The sequence below is a fragment of the Sinocyclocheilus rhinocerous genome, unplaced genomic scaffold, assembly GCF_001515625.1.
Source record: "Sinocyclocheilus rhinocerous isolate Xijiao unplaced genomic scaffold, SAMN03320098_v1.1 scaffold640, whole genome shotgun sequence".
In the NCBI taxonomy this organism is placed as follows: Eukaryota; Metazoa; Chordata; class Actinopteri; order Cypriniformes; family Cyprinidae; genus Sinocyclocheilus; species Sinocyclocheilus rhinocerous.
Genome location: NW_015666536.1, coordinates 448,581 through 456,197, shown reverse-complemented (window position 1 = coordinate 456,197; position 7,617 = coordinate 448,581). Strand labels below are relative to the sequence as shown.

At 36.3% G+C, this 7,617-nt stretch overlaps 1 protein-coding gene across 1 annotated transcript in view; it reads left to right on the top strand.

Moving 5' to 3' along the window:
- The window catches only part of LOC107732530 (protein enabled homolog), a 114,430-nt gene that overhangs the window by 42,769 nt on the left and 64,044 nt on the right, over positions 1 to 7,617 (top strand).

The window sequence follows — 7,617 nt, the reverse complement described above, 5'->3', positions numbered from 1 at the left end:
TTATGTACGAGAAGCTGCAAAAGACACAGACGCAAGTGGAATTTACAAAACATAGTGACATTAATTTTTAAGTAAATATAATGGGCGATTTATTGCATCACCAAAAATTATTGAGGTCATGTACATATATTGCGCGCTAAGTCGATATATTGATTATTGCGACAGGCCTAAGTACCACGGTACCGCGGTACGTACCATGGGTGGTGTAGCGTGGTTTTTCGGTTCGGTTTGAATATCGTTACACCCCTAATACACACACACATACACACACACACACATTATAATTGATTTTGATATAAATTATAATTGATTGTAGGGATGGAACGATTACCGGTTTCACGATATCGTCAGGACAATATGATCACTACAGCAAAATTATAGTAGTATTATTAATACTAAATTCCTCTGATTTCATTTTCAATACAATCAGAAACAGACGCAAGACGGCAAGCTGCATTTGAATGAAACGAGAGAGCCGCGTCCGCGCCTCTGCGGTGATACAAGAGACATGGGGCGAATTCCAAACAGAAGTGAGCATCCCTATGCCCTACTCCTTCTACACTACCGTCTTAAATCATATTTCTATCACTGACGAAAAATATGCTGTCTTACATTAAAATAGACAAATTTAATTAGCCTATTCTATTTATATTTGTATGTGAACTCGAAATCAACCCCAACTTTGAAATGATTTATTATTATTATTATTATTATTAGGGCTTCATGTTAATGTTAATTTAATGTTTATGTTTTAATTAAAAATGTTCATACCGTTACATCCCTAATTGATTGATTTGATATAAATGAAAATCAACACTTCATATAGATTATTATTAATATTTTATTAAAATATAATATAATAATTACATTGTATTTTTTTAAGTAATTTAATATACGTGATGTGTTGTTATCAGATGAAAAAATCTAATATAAATTAAAAATTACTATGACGTCCAGATAAAAATATGGAATGTCAGTTCATTCACTAAAATGAATGCTCTATTTTTCTATATTTAATAAATATTTGGCACATTTTTTGTATCTGCTGGTGCTGACTTTTATTTTTCAGTTTTCATATTGCTCATTTTGTGTCCGTACTCAAGGATCTGTGAATTAAAACGGTATTAGCACTCTGCTCGCATTGGTTTCCGTCCTTTTTAAGTGTGTTCTTGTCCCCTTGCCAGTGGTTTAAAAGCAGACTCTTCTCACAAATAGCTGCCCATGCAGAGGATGTCACCAGAGCTGTTTATACAGTGATGATGTCTCCCATTGTCCTGCAAAGCATGGGATGAATGAATCTGCACTGGCATCCACCGAAATGGGTGTTCTGCGTGACTCATGGTTTGTGAGTGGAGTGTATTTTTAAGTCAGTTTTTGCAGTTTCTGTGGAGGAGGTGAGGTGTTGGCAGCTCAGGGACTCCATCTCGACTGTGGAAGGAAGCAGTTGCTGTCATTAGCTGTAAAGGATCATAGTAAGGATGCCAAGGTGAACGGTGAACACCGGGTTGAGAGTATTAATAGCCATTTAGTATTTTTGGGATTGTCTCGGGATAGACCAGTTTACTGTCTATTTAGTACTGATCATGCGCTCAGAGCTTGTGTATAGAGCAAAACAAAAGGCAAGAGAAAGAGAAGCCTGAATGGCTCTGTTATTTTTTCCCCTTTCTCATACAGAATATTTTTTCCCCCCAGTATCTGCCAGTATCTATTATGTAGGAGCTACACATAAAACCCACCCATGTACACAGTGTTCCTAAGGGGATGGCTTTAATTCCTCAATCTATAAAAAGACCAAAAGGGAGAAAAAAAAAAAAAAAAACCTAACGAGGGATTGTGACTTATGAGGATGTCTCTCTCGACACTAGTGCGTGATCACTACAGAGTCTGAATTCTTTTGAATTGGCATGAAGATTGTATCACGGACAGTTCTGTGGAATGCATAATGAAATATCCTCCTCAAAATGGAGGAAATTAAATGCACAGGAAAACAGATACAAGTGCTGAATCAGTTGACGTGCTGCTTCATATAGTGAGTTCGACTTCCTGCCCTTCCAAACGCCTCCTAAGCAGTCATACTGAAAGAGTAAGATTCAGAATTGCTGAATTGTTTTTCCATACAGTTCACACTGCCAAAAAAAATCACCATGGAAGTGGCAGATTGATGGCTCTTCCAAAAACAGGTTATTCACTGAAAATCTTCTCTTCTCAAGAGATGCTCTAAAAATCAAATGCAGGTATACATAAAATACAGGTTGACCAGAAATTAAAACCTGTACCATATTTGATCTGAATATTATTAGTGAATAATGCATTAAAAAAAATATCGGTTCCTTATACAAAGCTGTAATAAAGCTTCAGAAGTTGTACAGACTATTTTACCTGTGCTTTTTGGTGGCTTTATGTATACAATATTGTTCAAAATTGTGTGGACTGGTCATTAAGATTATTAAAAAATTTTTTAAATGGGACATTGGATGCAAAATTCACTTTTACATTGTGTTTACATATAAATGTGACTTGGTACAATGATAAAACACACAATGATTATACAATGATAAAAATCCATTCACTCCTCTTTTTAATCCCCCAAAAAACCTAAACAGTCTCAATTATCAAGCTGTTTTGATTTTCAATTATCAAGCTGTTTTGATTTTCTGAGCAGTATGATGTCATGCTGCTCAGACCCCGCCCACAACCACTGACGGACTGTCCCGTATTAGCATATTTCCGCCCTCAGCCAGTTGTACATTGTTCGTGATTTTCTCCGTGTTCGAGCAGCTGTAGCAACAGCAATGTCTCGTAAGCAATGCTGGTGTTTTGTAGTTGGATGTAAAAGTGAACAAAAGTCTCAATTTTCTACCGACATCAGAGCCACTGACAACGTAGTGGATTAGTTTAGTTTTTATAGTACTGAATACACAAAAAACGGAAGTGAGGGGTGGAGTGAGCAGTAGCTCATTATCATTTAAAGAGACATGCACCGAAACGGGTCACTGTGAACAGAGCTGTTTTTGACAAGGTAAAAAGGGTGTTGTTTTATACGACCATTGAGGAATTTTCACCAAAGTATGCTACAGACATTTCATGAAGACCCTAAAGAGAGTCTAAACTTGTGGAAAATACTTTTTTTCTGCCTAGGATACAATTAATTGATCAGAACTGACCGAAAAGACGTTATATATAAATATGTATTTCAAATAAATGCTGTTCTTTCAAACTTTGTTCATCAAAGAATCCAGAAAAAATGTTTCAGTTTCCACAAAAATATTAAGCAGCACAGCTGTTTTCAATATTGATAATAATAAGAATGTTTATGAGCGCCAAATCAGCATATTGGAATTATTTCTGAAGAATTGTGTGACACAGAGGACTGTATGACTGCTGAAAATTCAGCTTTGTCACCACAGGAATAAATTACATTTTAAAATGTATTAAAATTGAAAAATTTAATTTTAGGTTGTAATAATATTTCACAAAATTACTGTTTTACTGTATTTTTCATCAAATAAATGCAGCCTTGATGTGCATAAGAGAATTCTTTCAGAAACACACAGACCCCAACGTTTTGAATGGTAGTAAGTGTATGGTATATATATTATTTATATCTTGTATGTATTTTTTGGTCACATCTTGCCAGGTTCATCATGATCTCATTTTGTAGACTGTGATCAGGGATTCAGTTATTTGTCACTGTATGCTGATTTTACCTTGTGGCTGTGAGACGGTATGCATCTCACAGTGGGAGTCGGAGCCTATTTCCAGCTCCCTGCAACGCCTACACCATGCCGTGGACCCTCGAGCTCCCTGTGAGCAGTCAGCTCTCAGCCTGAGCCATCTCTGTTACAGGAGTATGGTTTAAAATAGCTCCTGTCTGCTCTTTATCACGCACCTGTGGTTAGTTGAGTAGGTGAAGCGCAGCAGAAGTGTTATTTTAGGAGTCTGTGGCTCTCTTAGGGATTTGTAGAATCGCTCAAAAGGAGACATTTAGTTTTTATGCTTTGTTGTCATTGATTATTTGGGCCATTGTCCTATTAAAGCTGAAATCTGTCATTTTTTTCCCCAGTGTTGAAGGGATTTCTCGTATCTCAGTTTTAATAAGCAGATGTAATCGCAGGTAAACCATGTAATGAGAATATCCTTGAACATGGCAATATTGGCTCAACCAAAGGCATAAGTTTGCGGTGGGACTGTTTAACCGACCAATGACAGATAAGGTGATTGTTCAGAAAACCTGTTTGTAAATAAAGCTGGGTATCTCTACAGATTTTATTACAATTTTGACTCTCTTGATTTTATTTGATTCAATTCCAATTTCCATTTTATTTGATTCTATTTTTTATCATTCTGATTTATTTCAGTCTGATTCAAACCTGTAACTTACCTTTTTGGACGTACTGTCTCTACCATATTGCCATTGTCATGTGACCTTTCAGCATCATTGCCGTCGCTTCACTGTCATTCAAAACTCCTCTCCCATGCATGCGATTTATCGTGCAGCCCTACTTCAGATTCTCATTGGAAGTAATAGGTCATCCAGGTACTTTTGGCCAGCTGTTTTTCAAATACTATGAATTTGGACATACTACTATTTTCATGTACTGTTTTTCACATACTGCATAGTATGGAAGTAGGCATATTTGTAAGGAGAAATTTTGTGCTAATTTCTGATTCACTAAAAAGAATCAGTTCAAAATAGTCCTTTATTTTTTTTTATCTGACTACTTGCCTAGGTCTAGTGAGTAGTTTATACCATAGAGGGTATTCAATGGGCTTCTTTTGTCACAGGGCCTGGGACTTTCTCAGTTGTCCCCCCACCCTGATGACGACCCAGTCTTTCTCTTGCATTTCTAGTCTCACTCAAACACCATGAAAATACCTTTGTTACTCACTGAATTGAATCATTGACCCAAAGGACTGTGCTCTTCACTAAATTGGCAAACATGATTTCAAAGAAGGCTAAATTGTATCCCTTGTTTGTGGGCTTTTTTCTCTTGCAGCATTGTCTATGTAAGTTTAGAGGGCACATTTCCCAGCAATTCAACCTTGAAGATGTACAGCATGATGCTTTGTCCTTCAAGATCTATATCAGTTTTCCTTCATTGTGTGAAACACATTGTGGTTTTCTCTGTCAGGTTATATTGTGATACTTTGATATTAAGGTGGCAACCATGACTAAGACTTTGTCTCACTGTTTGTCTGTGTTTCAATCTTTTTTGATATTCTTTGCACAAGATCTCAACAATACCTCTGAAATCCCTTGGCCCTTGGATTGCTGTAGATCTCTAAACCTGAGGCCAGTGGGTCCGCTTGACTTGTGAGGAGGTTTGATTGTGAAACACATTGTGGTTTTCTCTGTCAGGTTATATTGTGATACTTTGATATTAAGGTGGCAACTATGACTAAGACTTTGTCTCACTGTTTGTCTGTGTTTCAATCTTTTTTGATATTCTTTGCACAAGATCTCAACAATACCTCTGAAATCCCTTGGCCTCTGAGCAGGATTGCTGTAGATCTCTAAACCTGAGGCCAGTGGGTCCGCTTGACTTGTGAGGAGGTTTGATTCCTTGTGTTTGCTAGAGTCTCAATGGATTTGTTATGTGGCTTAGAGATGGCAGTTTGAATTATAGTGTTAGACAATTTAAGCTGTGTAAACAAACTAAGTGTTAAAGTGTGAGCATGTCGGAGTTGGCCTTCGTGACATGCATGATTCATGTCAAACCTTCAGGGCTAGTTCATTATGTGCCAACACAAATATTAAGATCCATGTATAATTCACAAGTAACCTACCCCTACTCGTGAATTATATAGAATGTTAATGCATAATTTGAAATTGCCTAAATGGATGATTTTATTTTAAAATCAATTTTTTACAAATTTTACCAACGTCGATTGTTGCCGGATAAATGTAAAATGTTTAATGCAATCCACAGTTTTTTTAATTAAATGAATACACAAAATATATTATTTTTTCTGATCTTTAATTAGTTTGAAACATCAATACAAATTGAAGAACAATATTTAACTAGATGAATTTGTACTACTAAAACATTTTAATGCATAAAAAAAGTTTCTGTAAACATTTCTTAGTGCCGAAGCAAATTGAATTAGACAGTTTGGATGGAGACAGTGAAGGTTTGTAAAACTTAACGGCTGAATAAAAAACACATTAAAATGATGATATTCACAATGTTGCATAATTTATTTTGGCAGCAGCATCCTTGGCCTGTTGTCAGCATGCACAGAAATCGCATCCATGTTTATATATGCAATGCCATTATCACACATGCTGCAACAAGTATCCCTTCATCTTAACTTGTGTAGTTTATTTGTGAATGAGTGTGTTACATGGCCAGAGACAATGGAGCTGTCATCGAGGACGTTACTTTGAGCTGTGTAGAAGGTTGATGATTATTTCTCCTGATGTTGTGGGCGCTGGGTTGCATAATCAGATCTTGGTTTACCATGCTCTTCCCCAGAGCATTTTGCAGGCAGCGCTTGCTCCCGCGTCTCTGCAGCCTCAGCACGAAGCTCTCTGATGTCGTATTTTTTAGCTATTGAGATGTTAAAGTGATGAGGGAATGAAAATGTTTCCTGATTGCATTGCTGCAGTGCTTTGGATGTTTTTTATATCAGAGGGTTTTTGATCACACTTTGTCAAATTTACAGTCAAATTAATTTGTTTAAACATTAACCAAACAGTTTTTTGATTCATCTTTGATCCAAATGTCAAACACTTGCAACAGAGGTTCAGTCAATTATTTGCCAATTAACATTAATATAATTATTAATTACTATTGTTCACTTAAGCTTTGAAGAAAGACAAATAATATAAGGCTTGAAAAAGATTAAATGTGTTTTGTACTTGACGCAATCGATAATCACACACACACACACACACACACACACACACACCAGTAGTTTAGCTTAATATTTATGTTAATCTGCTTTATTAATTGCACCAATTCCAGCACCAGAGCTTTTTATTTTGACAAATTCCCTAAATGGCTTGTTAATGCTGTGATTTATGAGAAAATGTGAGCATAGATTGCATAGCTGTCATTATTTGGGTATGTGCATTATTCCATCAAGTGAAGTTTTCCTTTCATGATCACAGAACCCCTTGTGCTAGTCTCCCTCTGTCCTTGGAATTTATTTGCACCTCTGGAATGAAGTTGAAGGGATAAATTATGTGTTTGAAGGTTATTAGGTAGTTTTATTGCCAAATCAGGACAACTATAAACAGGAATGGTGGACTGACTGTAGTCGGACTGTGAGACTGAAATCTTCAGTTCTCCAGACCTGCTAAAGTGTCAGATTGAATTTACGTACAGTAGCAAGATGTGGGTGAAACGATCATTTCCAGCTATCATGAGATCAGCAAATACCTGCAGTGTGGTCCATCTCGTCCTTGTCGGCTGTTATCATGACCCTCATATTGATGCTCTTAATGCTGAAGTCTATGATCTCAGCTCCAGATGAAGCTCGAAAGTCAGGCTACTGAATAAGAGTTCTGCTTTTATTTATGTATTTTTATATATTTTTTAATGTGTTGTATGAGTGTGTGTGTGTGTGTGTGTATATATATATATATATATATATATATATATATATATATAT